At 44.4% G+C, this 18,796-nt stretch overlaps 3 non-coding genes across 3 annotated transcripts; all 3 read right to left on the bottom strand.

Annotated features, from left to right (window-relative positions):
* Nucleotides 1-5,720: 5,720 nt before the first annotated feature.
* On the bottom strand, nucleotides 5,721-5,862 carry LOC148634134 (U4 spliceosomal RNA). Its single transcript, XR_015933728.1, has one exon. It is a non-coding gene; the product is annotated as a U4 spliceosomal RNA (small nuclear RNA).
* A 1,376-nt stretch (nucleotides 5,863-7,238) lies between these two features.
* trnat-agu (transfer RNA threonine (anticodon AGU)) lies at nucleotides 7,239-7,312 on the bottom strand. Its single transcript has one exon. It is a non-coding gene; the product is annotated as a tRNA-Thr (tRNA).
* Nucleotides 7,313-8,875: 1,563 nt separating this feature from the next.
* On the bottom strand, nucleotides 8,876-8,948 carry trnav-cac (transfer RNA valine (anticodon CAC)). The gene has a single exon. It is a non-coding gene; the product is annotated as a tRNA-Val (tRNA).
* Nucleotides 8,949-18,796: the final 9,848 nt, after the last annotated feature.

The following is an 18,796-nucleotide window of genomic DNA, read 5'->3' as shown; positions in this document are numbered from 1 at the left end:
TGTTGACGGTATAAAAGCAGGAGCAAGGAAATTCGAGGTTCGCTTGCTACCGGACAATATAAATGGAGGCTTAAGGCACCTGCCCTCTACAATCTGGCTGGGCGCCTGCAATGGCTATGTTTTTTATGTGGGACAACCAAAGGTGTGTTGGCGCTGTGGGACACCTGGCATCGCCCTGCACTGTGAAATGCTGCAAGACCTGTGGCAAACAGGGACATTTAGCCTCTGACTGTTCAATGCTGCCAAAGTGCAATTTACTTGGCTTGGAAGGACACGTTTTTATAAACTGCCCTCATGCCTACGCCAATAAACTCAAAATGAGAAAGGATGAGGCAGTGCTTGTTTCAGCCAAACCGGCCCGAAAAGCCAAAGCAAACAACAAGTCAAACAAAGAACCCTTGTTTGATAAAGTCTCAGCCTCCAGCCAGGATCTGCCCTGCTGTGGTTCCGGGGCCGGTGGAAGAGAAATCCACTACGCCCCCACAACAGACTGCACCAGACAAGCACGAGGGTTTGAAAACCCCCGAGAACAGCGAGGACCCCTCCCCCACTCCTGCTCCTCAGAACGAGGGCCAGTGTGGGGCCCCCCGGTGGAGCGGGTCCAGCGACGATACCCAGGATTCAGCGGAGCTGCTTTTCTCAGACTCTGCAAGTGCTACAGATGCCCTCCTCTCCTCCATCCAGTCCATCACAGAGGATCTGCAGCAAATGGTTGGTGAGGGGGAAGAGGAGACTGGTGCATCGGCTGCACCCCTTTCCCCTCAGTGCTCCCAGGAGCTGGACTTGAGGAAAAGGAAAAATGACTCTGTTTTCTCCCCGAGCGAGGAGGAAGGAGAGCATGGCGATGGGAACAGCTGGAACCCCTCCACCCCTCCCTCTACCCCCTTCCTTGAAATGGACTCCGTGAATGCTTTTACTGCTGCCACCCTGATGAAGGCTCATTCAGAGGATGGCTGGCAGGAAATTGGTAAGAAGAAAAAGAAAAAGAAGAAGGGACCAGGTGAGACAGAAGAGAAATGTGTTTTGTAAAGACTGGTTCCACTTTCTTATGTAATATGGCTCTAAACATAATATCTCTTAACACCAGAGGTATCAATGACAGAGTTAAATGCCAGTCTGTCTTTGATTACCTCCAGCAGAGAGAGGGAGATGTGTTGATGTTGCAGGAGTGTGCTTTAGCCTATCAAGAGAGGTATAAAAGCTTTGAAGATAGGTGGGATAAAGGGCTTTCTGTTTGGTCAGGGGACAATAACAACAGAGCCTCTGGCGTGGCCATTCTTTTCAAAGGATGGGCATTCAAATTGAAAAGTATTCAGAGGGTCATAGATGGCAGGTTGCTGTGTGTGGATGTGGAATGGGGGACCATTAACCTGCGGATATTCAATGTGTATTGCCCTACTGACGTGGGAGGAAGGGTGGAGCTACTCAAGGCACTCTCTCACCTATTGTTATGTAGCACAGACGTGATAGTGGGAGGGGATTTTAATTGTATCTTAGAGCACACAGACAGGCAGTCTAGCTCTCTGATAAAATTGGATTCCAGGTCACTGGCCCTGCAAAACTTAGTTCAAGACTTTAAACTCTCAGACACATATAGATGTATATATCCCACAACAGCAGGATATACATGGTCAGGGAGGAATAGCAGCTCCAGAATTGACTATTGCTTTGTCTCAGAGAGAGTGAAAGTTGTTGGGGTCACTCTTCAGCCTGTCTTCTTCTCAGATCATCAGGCTTTAGGTCGTAGAGTGGAACTCCAGGGCTTTGGCCCAGGCATCTGGAAACTCAACACAAAGCTGCTAGAGAACGAGGGGGTAGTCTCCCGCTACAAGGAGAAACTATCACAGTGGCTGTCCTTGCAGTGTCTGTACGGGTCAGTAGGAGAGTGGTGGGAGGAGGTGAAGGTGAGGACAAAGGCCTTTTTCATGGCTGAGGGAAGGAAGGCTGCTGCCAGACGGAGAGGAGTGCTAGCCAGGAAACAGAGGCAGCTGCAGCGTCTCTACACGATGATGCACAGTGGCTTCGATGTGCTCGAGGATATCACCCTTTTAAAAAAGGACATCCGGAGCATAGCCGAAGAAAGTAGTCGAGTGCAGTTCTTGGAAGAAAATGAGAAGTGTTCTCGCCTCTTTTTCAGGAAAGTGGAAGGCTCCAAGTCTGTCATGGAAAGTGTAGTTGATGAGGAGGGACGAGAGAGAACAGAGCCGAGTGCAATCCTCTCCTGCACCGAGGCCTTCTACTCAAGAATGTACAGCTCTACAGAGGTAAAGGATGAAGAAATTCATTTTTTTACCTCAAAGCTAGAAAACGTTTTGAGTGAAGAAGATAAGGAAGTACTTGAGAGGGATTTGACAGTAGAAGAGCTGAGACAGGCTATGGAGAGCTTACAGAAGGGGAAAACTCCGGGTGCTGACGGGCTCCCTAAAGAATTTTATTGCACCTTTTGGGATCTGCTTCAGGATCCGCTGCTGCTCCTATTCGAGGAAAGCTATAAGACAGAATTGCTGCCTGACTCCTTAAGAGAAGGCACTATCTCTCTCTTGTTTAAGAAAGGAGCAAAGAATGACATAAAGAACTGGAGACCCCTCAGCCTGTTAGGCGTGGACACTAAGATCCTGTCCAAAGCCCTTTTCCTGCGCCTACAAAATGTAGTGGCCTCACTGGTAGGGAAAGAACAGACTTGTGGGATAGCAGGATGCCTGATGAGCGACAACCTGGCCTTGTTGAGGGATGTCTGTCTGTACTCAGAGGATCGCTCCCTCCCTCTGTGCATTTCAGGTGTAGACCTAGAAAAGGCCTTTGACCGCCTAAACCGGCAGTACTTAACTTCGGTACTTGAGCACATGAAGTTTGGCCCCATCATGAGAAAGTGGATTAACCTGCTGTACACAGGTAGCAACAGCAGAGTAATGGTTAATGGCAATAGATCACGCCCCTTTGAAGTCTGTTGTGAGGCAGGGCTGGCCATTATCCCCCTTGTTATTCGTTTTGGCTATGGAGCCCTTAGCCTGTGCCTTGCGCCAGGATCAGGCCATTAATGGGATACCAGTACCTGGAAGTGGGGGAGGAGAGGTAAAGACATCTCTATACATGGATGACGTCACCCTGCTCCTCTCTGACAATGCCTCAATTAGTAGAGCTCTGCAGTGCTGTGATCGGTTCTCTTTGGCTTCCTCTGCAAAAATTAACAAATCAAAGAGCGAGATTTTTTATCAGAACTGGAGGGAGCCAAAAGAAGGACATGATCTCAGGCTGCAAGAGAAGAGAATTAAGGTCCTGGGGGTGTATTTTGGAGAAGAGATGGGAACAGTAAATTGGCAGAACAAATTGCCAATCTTAAACAAAAAACTGATGCAATGGAAGAACCGAGACCTCACCATGACAGGGAAGGTGCTGGTCATCAAAGCCAAGCTCTTGCCTGTCTTGAATTTTCTGGCTTCTACCTTCCCAATCCCACACCGTGTTGCGGCGGTGCTGAGGAGATTGATGTTTCAATTTCTATGGGGTGTGAAGCAGGAAAGACTCAGAAGGGAAATAATGTACAGGCCGCTACCCTCAGGGGGGAAGTCTGTCCCAGATATTGCTACGAAGCTGCTGTGCATTTTCCTGGCCTCTGTGCTGAGAGGCTTTGCAACAGCACCTGCAGCGCGTACCTGGACTTATTTTTCCAGGCTCTGGGTAGGTAGGGAGGTGTTCAGAGTGTGGGGTGTCAGACCCAAGCTGGATGTCCCACTCTCTGACACATGCCCTGCAATTTATGGGACAGTTAAAAGTTTTCTAAGATCTCACACAATTGGCCATATTCCCCTCCGAGATGTCAGCGTCCAAAAACTGGAAGATTTCTTTGCACCCCAGAACAATAGGCAGACCCCTGTGGGCATTTTAACATCAGCCCAAACAAGGAAGGTGTGGAAACACACATCCTCTAAGTTTCTGTGCAACATTCACAGAGATTTAGCCTGGAGTGTCGTCCACCAGTGCTTACCGGTACGAACTTCCTTGTACCGTATGGTCCTCACACCCAGCCCTCGCTGCGTTAGGGTGGGCTGCAGCGAGGAGGAGACTGTGACCCATCTCCTGTGGTCCTGGTTTTTTGCTAAGGCCTTCTGGGCACAGTTTGAAGATTGGTTGCAGGCTCTCTCGCCCCAATTTACCCTGACCGCTGCTTTCGTCATATACGGCATCTCTCCTGTCAAACTTCCTCCTGACGTGTTTGACAGGATCTGGGCCGTGGTGAACAGTGGGAAAGACGCCCTGTGGAGAGTGAGGAACATGGGGCTGTTCAAAGGCATCAAGATCCCAGTCAAGGCTGCAGGTAGCCTGGCCCTGTTCATCACCCGAGAGAACTATTACCTCAGAGATCTGTGGAGAGAAGGGAGGGAGGAAGCAGAAAATCTGTGGGAAATAGAGGGCATAGGTCAATATCTCAAGAAACTGTGAAAAACACTATCATGTTTAAGTAAAGAATGTGATTTGCTTCAGAAAAAAGAAATTGTTGCTATGTAACTCGTACCGTGTCAAAATGTAATAAGATGTGATCATATATACTGTTTTAAGTATGTATATTAATGTAAAGCATTTGTGATGCCCTGTATTTTATTGTGAAAAGGAAATAAAAGTTCTTAAAAATCGAAATCGCTGGAGGAAACAGTCCATCTGGCCATGAAACTCATTTGAACGTCTAGCTACAGCAACTAACAATATCATGATTTATTCAGGATGTGTGGAATCAGCACGTCCCGGAGACAGCTTCCGAAATCGTGAGCATTCTCTGGTGGTGTCCTGCAGGGCACCTGTGGGCGTGCATTGGTGGTATAGTGTTGAGCATAGCTGCCTTCCAAGCAGTTGACCCGGGTTCGATTCCTGGCCAACGCAGTGGCAATTGGTTTCAAATGCTGTCATGAGCCTTGGATTATGACTAGCAAAGCGAAGCCTTTTGAAAGAGCTAAAGCACTGCAAAACGGAATTGAAGGAGAATCTTACAGGGGATTCTGAGCGGTGTCTGCATACACGCAGTCCGATACGGGTGCTGAAAGCTTGAGCTACTCTCAATGTCATGCTGCCTTTCCCCGGAGTAAATCTGTTACATTGAAGGAATGCTTCTCGCAGGTTCAAAAGGGACCCTTGTTAATTGGAGAAATCAATGATTTCTAATGAATTCTGTATGTGTTAAAAGACAGCTATACACAGAAACATGCAGGACACTGCCCATGATGTTTCCCGAGCCGAAACACAGTGCGTTTTTCCAAGACATCTGACAAAGCTCGCCCACTGAAAACTGCAGCAGATCGTGTAAAGACCTTCAACTTTGTAACTACTGCACGCACAGGAAGCACAATAAATTCCTCTTTTCAAACTGTCAAAGGTTTGCTTTGCAAACGCTGCAGGACATCGCACAATCTCTTTTGAACGGGGACAAACGATTTCTTATGGGGCGCAGTAAGTACAGACGTTTAAAAAGCTCCACTCATGCCGACGATGCAGCATGAAGAAGCGCAACCTAACGTTTGACAGACAAAAGCCGGGCGCCGCTACGAGCAATATGAAATCAAACTGACAGCACACGGCGTTTCGCGCTGACTCAAAAGTGATCTCGACAGACGCTGTTCTCTGCATAACGCTGAAAGAGATAAAGAGCGTTTCTGTTGAGACGTAACAAGCTCGTTTCTTTCTACCATGATGTCACCATGACAAAATCTGTCTTTAAACACCTTGCTCAGTCTCTGACGAGACTGTCAAAAATTGCTTTCGCCGATTGTATTGCAAACCAGCGGAAGCGGGGTATTGGGAAAAGTTTTCAACTAGCAACAATCGTGCGTGCTAATTAGAACAACAGCAACGCTGAGCTCTCAGCACCGTACTGAGCCCAGGTGTTATTCTAAAGCTGTCAGGTGCAGTTCATTTATATGAAGGAAATCTCTTACTGGGTACGATTACAATGCAGTAAGTAGCACAGGCTACTTGGGGAATAGCCCGATGTGTTTTAAAACGACCCGAGCCAGGTAGGAGTCGAACCTACAATCTCCTAATCCGTAGTCAGATGCATTATGCATTGCGCCACTGTCCCTGGTGTGACACTACAGGACTGTAACCCAGTGATCTCAGCCCTGCAACTAGTAAAATATTACCCCCGGTCCATTCTTTTCCAAAAGTGAGAAACACCTGTTTTCTACATTTTGTCTGTTTTAAAACCATATCTCTTTAAACCAAACCAAGAGTTTGTCTTTTGCACTGATATTCTGATTCATTTCGATTTCAAAGAAAAAAAAGCATTACCTTCCAAAGCATCATAAAATTGTCCCTTCTTCCAGACTCTACTTCTCTCTTGTAGTAGTACAGTAGACCTTTCCAGGTGAGCAGATCACAGAGTCCGAAATGAGCTTCCTCCATCAAGCAAAGTACCTGAACATGACTCTGTCTTCATAAAAGCGCCCCTGTAATAAAGAAATTAAATCCGAAATCAAGAGGGCAGTTGCCTACTGAAGTTCAAGAAGTCATCAATTTTAACCTAGCAACACATTAAAGGCTGCATCTATACAAGTACGATTCTAGAAATGCTCACCAGATTACGTTTTAAGAAGGAACTGCGCCTCAGGTTCCGCCGAGATCTTAACTCGGATGGCAGGATTCAGAGTCCGGAGTGCGGACTGATGGCGCACGGAGGGTCCACATACTGTGGATCCCTCAGTGATCTTCCGCGTATTCAAACCGCCAGCATGTGACTCCCCTGTCCCCGTGACCTCATTGCTCTGCTCTCTCCTCTGTGCAGCCGAGCCCGACTCATGATAAAGTGGAAAAAAATATGCCCTCAACGTGAGATTTACTCTGGACGAGGATAGATGTTACCTTTTTATCGTTGAATAGGATGTATGTGATGTGGCGACTAGGTTCAATTTTGTATCCTCTTTAAAAGATTAAGGACTGGGGTGAGCGTGATTTACCACCCTTTCAGCTAAGGACCCGACATGCGCACCGTTTAAGCTGCATAGACTCGGTCGATTAACTCTTCTCCATTAGCAGGGTTAAGGTTAAAGAAAAAAAACATTGCTGACTTCTTTTTTTTTTGCCAGCCGCTAGCGCTGATTAGCAAGGTTTGTATTTCATGTTTTGCAAGTTGCATCCATTTTAAGAAAAACAAGTCGCGTTAAAGACAGGAAATGAATACTTGCATTTAATTAAGTCTAGCCGTAGGCGGTTGTCCATAATGACCAGTACTGTTCGAGAAGACAGAACAAAGAAGGCACCGCTGGGATTCGGACCCAGGATCTCCTGTTTACTAGACAGGCGCTTTAACCAACTAAGCCACGGCGCCCCAGGAGTGTTGTCCTTTTGCAGCCACTTGGACACACCTTTAGAAAAACATTTTGTTAACAGGCATTCTGCCTCAGCCTAAACACCTATAGCTTGCAAAGTGCATGCTATTAGACAGGCACCTCTGCAAGACCTTAAGAGTCTCTTAAACTAGTGATAGTAAGTTGTTCCCAACGGGTGATGTTCGGCTTTCAAATCATCTCTCCGTGGAAGCGCCGAGATGCAGCTGTTTAAGGCTTAGAAGCAGCTGACTGTTTCACTACCTAGCTGATCACTGTCAGTCAGGGAGCTCAGAGGTGAAAAGCCTGTCTGAGAGACAATTCGCCGTCGATCAGTTCAATATGTTCCGTACCAGCTCGGCGCACCTGAGATCATCTTGGTAGCCGTGTAGCTCATATAGGTGAGAGCGTGTGTGTGTACCACCGTGATTGGATGCCGGCCCTTCTCAGGTCACAGTAAACCTTCTGCTCAAAAAAAGTGAGGTTTTATTTAATCTCTGACCAAGGGAAACGTTTCATTTTTTCAAAGAAATGTTTGTTAAAAAATAAAGTCATAGTTCAATGGGATTCAATCATAGACCGTGTGATATGGAAGTCAGGAACCTAACCCACAGCACCACCAGCACAGTCACGTGCTGAGTGCTGAAAAAGCACTACAGAAACATTATCGACAGACAATGTACAGCGTGTACTATTCTTGTGTTGCGGTACATGAATATAATTATATCGTTATTAATTTCTAATTTATAACTTTATTAACTTTATAAATTAACTTTATAAATTTATTAACGTTATTAATTAATTTCACGACGCACAGACAGGGCGCGGGGAGCCGCCGCCTGCAAACACAGCTCCAGGCAGGACTCCACTCCGCAGGAGCCGCAGAGCAGAGGAGATGGGGGCAGCTTAGCTCCTGTGCAGAGACCTGAGCTGCTGTTGCTGCAGACACTGTCTTTTCTGCACTCGGGGTAGGAGTGAATGTTGAGTTGCCCTTAGAAATGAAGCAGAGCACTTCAACGGCACGGGTGTGTGTGTGTGCGCCCTGGTGATTCTGGGAGACAGATTGAACCTGGGCTAAAAGAGAGGGGGCTTAGCCCTCTTCCATTTGCTAGTTCAAAGTTGTACAACCCATTTGTATCTGCTAGGCGGCGCAGTCGTCGTGCACAAAGAACGCTTTGAAAAGCGTCAAAGGCAAGTCATTCCGAGTTGGTCGTTTGTGTTTTCCGTTCAGACGCGAAATGCTGAAATGATCTCTCGGCTCCTCGGTTGTCATTTCTGCTCCGTAAAGGAATCACAGCACCCGTCGGCTTCCAGCACGGTGGTTCGGGACACAATGCCGGGGGTCGGAGAGAGCGATGTCTTCCTCGTTAGTATAGGACCTGTCACCTGTCCCCACCTGTCACGCGGGAGACCGGGGTACATCAGGACGCGCATTGAAGTGAAAGCAGGATGCGCTGCGACATGCACTGTGCAGATCCCGCCACACTAAGGGGTGAGTGGGTCTGTTCGATCACAGCGCTAGGCGAATCCCCAATCCCCTTTTGTGCGTGGTGACAAAAGAAGTCTGTTTCCGCCCGGTTTCGAACCGGGGACCTTTCGCATGTGAGGCAAACGTGATAACCACTACACTACGGAAACGGTGGTAAGATATGCCCAGCGGCCCAGTGTTGAGCTTCGCCATTGCGATTCAGCTGCTTCCAGTGCCTTTATTGGAGTGCGCTGATGGACCGTGCTCTCTCTCCAGAGACCAGCACGCCTGTCATGGACGGAGCAGGAAAGGCGCTGCCACATTCTACAGCCCTCTCCACGCAATCGACGAAATCTGGCTACTGAAGTGGAGAAAATCGCCTCTCCAGAAAGTGCAAATATCATCTTGGAGAGTATAAATCCTATTGCCGAAGGTCAGCTCTGTCTACCAGAGTGACCCTCCCACCTCCTGCAGCGATGGTCAGCTCGTCTCACACGCGAGAAGTTTTGGCTGGAAACAAGCGCCCCCTCTTCTCGCACGTTTTGCACGTTCGAGAAGGATCTTCTTCACATTCGCCCATGCAGTTCCCAGTCTTGTGGACGAGGACAAAAAGAACACACAAGGGCTCATCCAGGAGTTGAACCCAGGACCTCCCGCACCCTAAGCGAGACTCATACCCCTAAACCAATGAGCCACGGCAGCACTTTCCATTTTATTCTGTCAGCGAGCTTGAGGACGGGGGAGAGGCGTCATTCGCTCGTCCAGTCAGACCTTCATCAATAAGTCAAGAAAGCTGCAATTACACGACTGCCTTGCAGACGAAGGGCAGTGAACTGCACCCGGTAAGAGGGGAACAAGCGGCACTAGGTGACACCGAGGCATAACCCCAGCGAGGGGGGTTAGCTTGCATGGTACAGCGCTCGCTTTGCATGCGAGAGATAACGGGATCATTTCCCACGTCCTCCAGGTGTGTGCTTAGAGCTTGATGTGCCGAAAGGTGTCCTTTAGCCTGTGGTCACGCCTTGCATGGAGAGCGTCATGCAGCTGTCAATCATTTTGCAGCCACGCCCCCTCTTCATCTTCTCTCTGCCTTAAGCGTCTCCGCCACTCTCTCTTGACATTTCATGTCAGCATGTCAGAAGTCCGAGTGACGTTTTTAATGGCTGAGTGAGGGCACGATGCTGAAGCAGAGAGGCCACTTCAGCCAGAGAGACTTGTGCTAGGTGAGATCTGAAAAACGGACTCGCAACAGAAACAGACCAAAAAAGTATCGGTGAGATCAAAAGGCAAATGCAACATCCAGCAGAGGGCGTCTAAAGATTAGGGAACGGGCGACTGAAATCCATATGAGGCAAACTTTCCAGCTGTGTACTGCAGCTGGCCTCGTTGGTGTAGTTGGTAGCGCGTCAGTCTCATTGTCTGAAGGTCCTGAGTTTGATCCTCACACGGGGCAGGGCTGCTTCCTCTCTTGCTCTTTTCAAACACTTGCGGCAACTGTTCGCTCATAACCACGTCTGGAATGCGTGACCTTTACACGGGGGAGAAGCAACGCCGCATCCCTTTTCTAAAGAACATTCACATTCAGAAATAAGTCAAGAAATTTGCCATTACTTTAGCTCGCGCTGCTGTCAGCCTGCCCATGTTGCCAAAGAAAGATTCACTCGGCGTCAACATGACAGAACAGCGATCACTTGAAAACACTGTTCCACACTCCGTAAGCAAGAACTTCAGTGTTTGCAGTCACCCGATATGCCGATAGTCAAAGGAGTACAAAACATGAAGCGTCAAAAGACAAGATGAGTTGATGGAAAGAGCCTTGAATTGATGAGCACAAAAGTTCAGCTCGTACAATAGGCAACGAAGGTCCCGGCGTCATCATCGCACTTGAAAGGACTGCCTTGCAGACTAAGGGCAGTGGGAGGTTGCTGTTTTCAGATGGAGGCATTGGGATGGTGGGCCGAGATCTATTCTTCTTAAGGAATTCTTCATCGTGAAAGATCGGTCCACAGGTCATCCAAAGAACTTACAAATTTTTTGGACTCAGGGAATCACGTGCTTCCGGAAGGGAGTGAAGTGCTCAAACACATGACATGCCCCCTTGATCTCACATGCACAATTCTGCTGCAACATGCACAGCTACCGTCCACACCAGGCAGTGGGGCTTCAGCAGAATTTGCTACGCCACCTGCAATAACATATCCAGCTGCACACATATACATGGCCCCTCTGTCCTTTTCAGGATCTCAAAAAAAAGCATAGCATGGTTTTCCTGCAACCTGATTGACCGCATCTCCCTCAGAATGTGCCCCGTTGCATTCATTGCTGAAGCAGGACGGAGGCTAACGGACATGCCAGAACAGTTAGGCTCAGCGATCTCTCCAAAATATTGTGGTTGTAGTGGAAGAAATATGGTTTAAATTGTACCTTGGTATTTCAAACTCTCTCTAGAATGTTATCCTTTTCTATTTTATTTTGACAGGAACTGGCTAATGACACTAGATGAAAAGAGAAGAAAGAAAACACAACGTTTCGGCCGTGGAGCCTTCTTCAGGTGTGAGGGCTCCACGGCTGAAATGTTGTGTTTTCTTTCTTCTCTTTTAAGCATGGAATAGACCTATTACTTGTTCCTTTGCAGCCTACGCATGCTGACACAGCTCCCCACCTGAACTGCTTATGATGCCTGGTAGTTTGTGGTACTTGGGTATTGTCTTATGTTTGCTCAAACTGCATATGTGTGATTGCATATTTTTGGGTATTTTCATATGTCAATATTTAATTCACTGACATTCCTGTATGCTTGGAAGAAAGGTAGATTGGATTTGGCACAGGACGCCTGCCCATATTTGTTGATCATTGTTGGGCTGGAAAAACAACGATAAAAAGTGTATGAAAAAAGCTCTCTCCAATATTTCCCTTCTCTTCGCCATGGTTACACTGCCTGTTCTTTCCGTCTTTTGTCCTTCTACAAAGATTCCAGGGCTCTTTTTCCACCATAATATCAGAAGCCAAAAAATAACCATCTAATGTGTAAACAGCATTTGTAATGTTGGTAGCTGGAAGAGGTTAAGTATGTTTGCAAGACCTAGTTGATTACACCAGACTTACTTTGTTGTTGTCAGTTTTTTTTTTCTCTTTTAAAGGCTGTAGGTGGGGTGTGATGGACTGTACCACTATCATAGAAGATTTTTTCAGGACACATCGCAGTTCCATAGTAGAATTTATCAATAGTAGAATTCCATAGGACATTATTTACCAACATATTACCCAGTGTGAGACTCTGCCAGTAAACCTCAGAGCATTGAGTTCTCCACTGATAAAGATGGCTGTCTGAAGTCATGAAATCCACTGCTGGGATGCCTGAGAGACAGTAATTGAATCTTGGCTGGAATTAGGCTTTCTATTAGTGTTGATCTTTGGGAATTATGTGGTAAAAAGGGAAAACTCCTTTACTTTAGTCACTTTGAATGTTCAAATGTACAGAACCTGCAAAACTAAGCAATGAAAAAAATCCATCACCACTCTCATGATAGCATAACTCATAGTCTCTGCTGTTGTGTAACAATACACACTTTCAATTTTCTTATCGCCTGTCTCCAGAGAGAATCTTGTTAGTGCTGATGACCTTGAATTAGACCTTGTTGACTCTGTAAAACAATCTTCCTCTGCTTAGAATTTCACTCAGATTGATTATGTTCTCAGATTATTCCTGGCAGGACTGAGTTTCCAGGAAATGAAAAGTGAAAGAAAAAGTACAGAAGATCAGCCCTTGAATATACAACATTGTGCAGTGAGATTGTTAAATGTATTAGCTGCTATCCCGTGCTAGAGCCTGTCGTGGTAAGCAGTGGATGACAGGATCTAGCATAGATACTAATGAAACACTGTTAATGAAAGATAAAACACTTGAGTCTTATTTTAGTTTTCCATTTCCCTTTCATTTGTGATGTACTGTACAACAGGCCACAGAACATGCACAAAAACAGATATGCACACATTCACACCAGGCAATGACAGTCTGCCCAGTCAGAATCTGAGCTGAGGTATCAGAATTCTGAATTCCCTGAATTCTGTCATGGATCATCCACAATAAGGGCAATGTTTGAACACGAGGATCCCCAGGAGAGAGCCTAGTAACACAAATCTTGGAGCAAAAGCAGATGATTAACTTCATAGTTTGTGTGGTTGAGCCAAAGTTGAGCATGAGGATATGTGAGTCACCATTCTTAGAAATGGATCCAACTTCAGACAGGCGTCAAAAGTAAGAGTATACAGTGCTGGGGCAATGACACTTCAATGATCAGAAGGATAACAAGAGTTTTAATGCATTGAAATTGATTTTCTGGTGATGCACACTGTCATGGAACTATTAATTTTTTAAGGATCACTTACTGACGTCAGACAGCTGCCAATTCTCCAGACTGGAAGGATGAACAGTTTATCCCCCTAGGTACCATATTTCCATATTTCGAAGCATTGGAATAATACATGTCATACAGCAACATAAAAACAGGAAGACAAGTATCACAGCCCCTATAATCGGTGTTAGTAACTTAAAAGAAAAACATTCCCCCTGGCCCAAACAGTGATTCTAACCAGGAGAGAAAAGCCAGTGTATCTTTTATGCCTCTCTCTTTATTCACCTTGTCTTTTAGTTCTTTCAAATGCTGAATAGCGAGCGTAATATTTCCGTAATCATCGTCATTAGCTGGAATATATGTACAACAGGAGTCTCCTACTAAAGCATAGACTCCTCCAGATGCTGCATTTTGAAGGTCCAGCACGAACCTGTTCTGAAGTACCATTAATCTAACTCCCCTTAATTCTTGTTTGATAGCGTCTAAGCCTTCTAACGTGATATTAATAAAAGAGTACATTTCATAAAAAGTCGCATGGGTGAGGCTGTAGAATGAGGCATTAAAGCACATATATAACAAGATGCATTAAATTTCTTTAACTTTACAGCATGATTTATAAATTTATACCACAAATTACTCATATCCCCCTCATTATCAGTTTCATTCAGCCAGTTTGTATACAAAGAGGCTTCGTGTTTAGATTCTTCCTCTTTTGGGGTGGTGACAGGCTTCTACATAAAAAGGAAAAAGGCTGTGCACATCAGTCCCACGCAGGTTATCCCCATCTGTCCTTGTGGAGACATCACTCCTGCGCTTTGCTCAGTTCGTTTGTGACCTTTTTACAGTGGGAAGCATGAATCCAGGGCACCATTTCTGTGACCTTCACAGCAGTGGCAGTGGTCAGCAGCACCTGGTACAGCCCCCTCCACCTGAGTGAACACCATTTCTTTTTCCTGAAGTCTTTCACCAGAATCCAGTCTCCTTATTCACTCATTAGTTCTTACAGCACAGGTAAATCCCTGTGGGCTGGAGCCCAGCATAATCTTAGGCTTTTTTGGTCAACATTGGTCAACAGATTGGTCAACAACTGGGTAATAACTCTTAGAAAAATCTACACATTGTTCCCCTGCCTCAGCTGTGACGTTTTGCAGAACAATTCTAGCTGAAGTTGTAAAATTTCTCTTTGTTCCGTTCCTGCAAAACATCTTATTATGAGCAAACAAACCACAATAATCATTTGCATCTAGGGGAATCACTCCCAAGGGTAACCCCCCTTAAAGCTATATTGTTCTACCCATCAGGTTCTGCCACTAGATAAGAGAACCTTTCCCATGAAATCATTTTTTGACCTTCATGATCCCTTCAGGGTGTACAATTAGCACAGAAGCAGCAGCTTTAGTCCACATGTTTTTCAAACAGGATATTAACGATATGATCATAACGAATAATACCAGACCCACAAATATGTATTGAACCAGAGACCCTCTCCATGTTCCTAGCACAGACTGTAGCCATGTACCAATGCCCCAATCATCTGGATTATAATTATGATATATATTTTTCTTCATCATAGATGTGCTTTGCTAAGTCCTAGCAACCTACAATACTACAATAGAGAATTAGCAAATTCAACAATCCATTCCTCCAGCTAAATTCATCCCTCCAGGAAGTTTCATTGATTGGCCCGTGATGATATCAAACAGGCTGTTACACAGTTCTGTTTGATCCAGCCCGCATCCCATGGCGTTCCTTCAGTCTGATGTCTAGTCGATCTTTCAGAGATCTGTTCCTTCATTCCACTGTTCCAGCAGACTGAGGGTGATCTCAGTCCATCTCACTCCGAACAATGCAGCCACAGCCTGACACACCTTCCCTGTGAAGTGTGTTCCTTGATCATAATACAAGGGGCAGGGCAGTGCCCACCGAGGGCTTATCTCTGTTATCAAGTGTTTGGTAGACACAGAGGCAGTGGCAGCAACCCACCAGGAAAACAGATTATAAGAGCCCAGGTTTCCCTTTACAATTTTCAATTTCCCAGGTTTGAAAGGTTCCTCAGTAGCAGGCCTTTTGAGCTGTTGCACCCGCACCTGAACTGTAGTTGAGTTCCTTTGATAAACATTACATCCAGATACCACATAAGTGGTTACGGCTTCAAACCCGGTTCTCACCCAGTTTTGGGTAACCGGCACACCATTTGACTCCCACCTGGGTGTCCAACAGAGTGCATTTGTCGGGCTATAAAGGGCATTAGGCTGTGAGGGCATGCAGGGCGTCTGGTGTGCTGTCAGCTCCACACCCCATCATCATGCAGCCCCACAATCTTTTCTAACCATGTCCATTTCTCTGCTTCACAGAGGTCTCAGACTACTGTTCTACAAGTATTGCTCACCTGACAGTTGCATCTGCAAAGTTGTTCCCTCGAGTTACTGGAAACATTTCTTTATTATGTGATTTACACATTACCACAGCTACTTCAGTCAGTAGCTGCAAAGCTTCTAACAGTTCAGAGATAAACCCAGCATTCTTAACTGGAGTCCCTGCTGTGTTGAGAAAATCCCTATTCCTCCACCACCATCCAAAATTGTGGCATGCACCAAATGTATATATAGAGTCTATATACATATGCAGCCATTCAAAACAAGCGGGGTACGCTGCGGTATAACACGGTGGGCGTGTCGCAGTATACCGCATCATACCGGACGCAAATTAGATTATGTTAATAGTATCCGGAATCACCTTGTAAAATCGCCAGGTGGAGCTAATAAAGGTTAACCTCTCCTGTACAGCATTTGAGCTGTCACCAGAAAACGTCAGTTTTGAATCCTGATCACTGCTGAGGGACAATCTTTATTCAATTAAGAATTTAAGGTGTATACTCTTTAGACTTTAAATTTAAACAGTGTATTACAGCATGTTAATCATTAAACATTAAAAAGGCGGTATATTTTATAAAAGCAAGATTGTTCTGTTGGACAAAAGTACACAACCTACCACCTTTATCATAAATATTTTAATTATGCAGGAATATTTTATGCATCAAAGTCTTTACTGAAGATATTACTAAGAGTATTAATAATGAATGACCTTGGACAAGCTGTAAGCTCAAAGTATTACCCTGGTCCACATTCTTTGTAACCGTCTTTGTAAACGAAAATAGTTTATTTTTTCATTGACAAAAAGTAACACCACAGCATTTAGTTGATCCGATCACGCATTCATTTCTAATCATACAATGTAATTCTTGAGAATCTCCGATTCACCATGCCTTTCACATGCTCATAAACGATTTTAATTTAGGAATATAAACATATTAATGTATGTAAACTGTACTGTATATTGCTGGTCTTGGTAGTTTAAAGAAAAAATACACACCAGTATTCCATTTCTCCCTAAACATTTTAAGCATCAAAGTCTTACATGTTGTTATTTGGGAAACATTTTTACGTGCTCCTTCTGACCATATTAGGATTATATACTTTGTGAAAAGTGATAGTATTTAACCTTTTCTGTGAATTCGCTTGTTATCTAACAAATGCATACTTTTAGAATTTGATTAACAGGGAATATAATATGGAATTGCGTATCTAAACAACTTAATAATGATATAATTATAATAATGTACTGTCTGGCGGAATAAACTGAAGAGGTTAGTTAATGCGACACGGAATTATTAAGAATTATCACCTCTTTTTACACTTGAGAACAAATGAGAACATTCCACTCAGTGGGATGTTATCTCAAGCACCTGCTAATTCGTTTTACACCACTGGACGACAGGAGAATGTGACTGTACTGTATCTGTACAGAATGTATCTTTCAATCAATACAGTAATTGATTAAAATCGCAATCGTGCGTTTAATTAAATGCCTTTTTTGATTCACAATCTGAAAATGAAAACAGCGGTAAAGTCACCTTGAATTTAAAAAAAACGATTTTGGCACGCCTGTAGCATTTTCACGAAACCTCCTAAAGTTATGAGAACACTTGCTTTGTGTATAAAGTACATTGTGAATGTTTTCACAGCCTTCACTTTGTTGTTTTTATGCCATTTTTTGACCACACACAAATATTCCTATGTCCGTATCTTCGCAAGGGAATCAGTGCGAATTTTAATACTAATTAAATGACCGCGGGCACTTTCCACCCCCGCTACATTCTCAGAGTAGAACAGACTAACCTTCTAATGAAAGACGGTCCACCTCCCACGGACAGGAAAAGTGCCCACAGGCACTTAAACTTAATATGGTCAGTAACAGTAAAGAGTAACATGGTCAGAATGTTTAGGGAGAAAGTGGAATACTGGTCTGTATTTTTTCTTTAAACTACCAATACTAGCCATATACAGTCTGTAATGTAGGGATTTCTATATGTCTTTATTTAGTGGTTACATTAGTGAAAAGGCTAAACTTTTAGCTTCACGCGTATGTATGGTGTACATGTTTGTTTTGGGTTTTGCTTGTTCACATATCTCCCCTTTTTATAAAACAACGTGGTTGAAAACTGTTCCAGAGACACTGTTGTTTCATCAGTTAAAAGTACATCATGAAATGCCTCTCCCTGTTCAATCTACTGTTAAAAAGAAAAGGAGCATAAAGCGTCTGATGGTCATAAACGATATTCATTTAGGAACAGCATCAGAGATATGTTTTTAACTGCACTGCATCGGAGAGAATACCATAGTGTGTTTTTTTTTTTTTACTCCCTGGCGGAAATTGGCTTCCATAAGAATCAATATGGCTCAGAGATTAAATAAAACTTCACTCGCACCAAACAAATGTATATTTCTAATCACAACATGATCGAATTTAAGTCATTTTAATAACAATGAATAGTCACCTATGCGTTACAATATAAACATTTATATTGATTTAAATCGCGTTTAAATCGCCGTTATTTAAAACCCATAAATAAAGCTGATACTGTTTAGACTTTTAATTATTTAAAACTGTATTACAGCAGCACAATGCACAATGCAACGTAAATCGCTATCTTTGTCTTCTGTGTAATAATGTTCACCTCTCTGTCCAGCAAATTAACAATAGTAATAATAATGAACTTTATTGTATATGGCGCCTTTAAAGGTGGCTCCTCAAAGCACTTTACAGGTTAAAAACAATAACAACAATACTGTTTGACTGGGCAAACGATTTTTTTTTTAAGAACTACAAAATGAGATATAATGATGTGTTCCGGTTTAGACATAAACGAAGAGCATAACACGTGGGCGGCGTAGCGGTCGGCTCTGGCTTTCCCATCTACTGTATACCGATACGCTGCATACAACCCCCCTCTCTGCGGGAGTTCTGGCTGTGGCGAATTAAACCGGTTTCACAAGTATTTTCAAAGTAGAAGGGGGCGAGATTTCCAGCAAAAGACACCTCCCCCCCTCAAAAACCAAGGAAGTACAGTACTTACTAGTTAAGAAAGCTAGACTCCTCAATGAAATCGCTTTAACATGCTAATGCTTTGGTGTAACAGTCCGGGCGTGGCCAGCTTCTAATGTCAACCTGACTATGGCGAAAGGAACCCTCCTTTCATTGGAAGACTATGAACATATTCTAGCCATAAATGAATTAATAGCAAACATGGTTTACATAAAATACATTTTTCCAAGAAAGTTTAGCCTTTGTTACTAATGAAACCACAAAATAAAGACATAAAT

This window comes from Lepisosteus platostomus, unplaced genomic scaffold, assembly GCF_059453375.1.
Source record: "Lepisosteus platostomus isolate fLepPlt1 unplaced genomic scaffold, fLepPlt1.hap1 Scaffold_40_H1, whole genome shotgun sequence".
Taxonomy (NCBI): Eukaryota; Metazoa; Chordata; class Actinopteri; order Semionotiformes; family Lepisosteidae; genus Lepisosteus; species Lepisosteus platostomus.
Note: the sequence above shows the minus strand (reverse complement) of the source record. Positions and strands in the feature narration are given on the sequence as shown.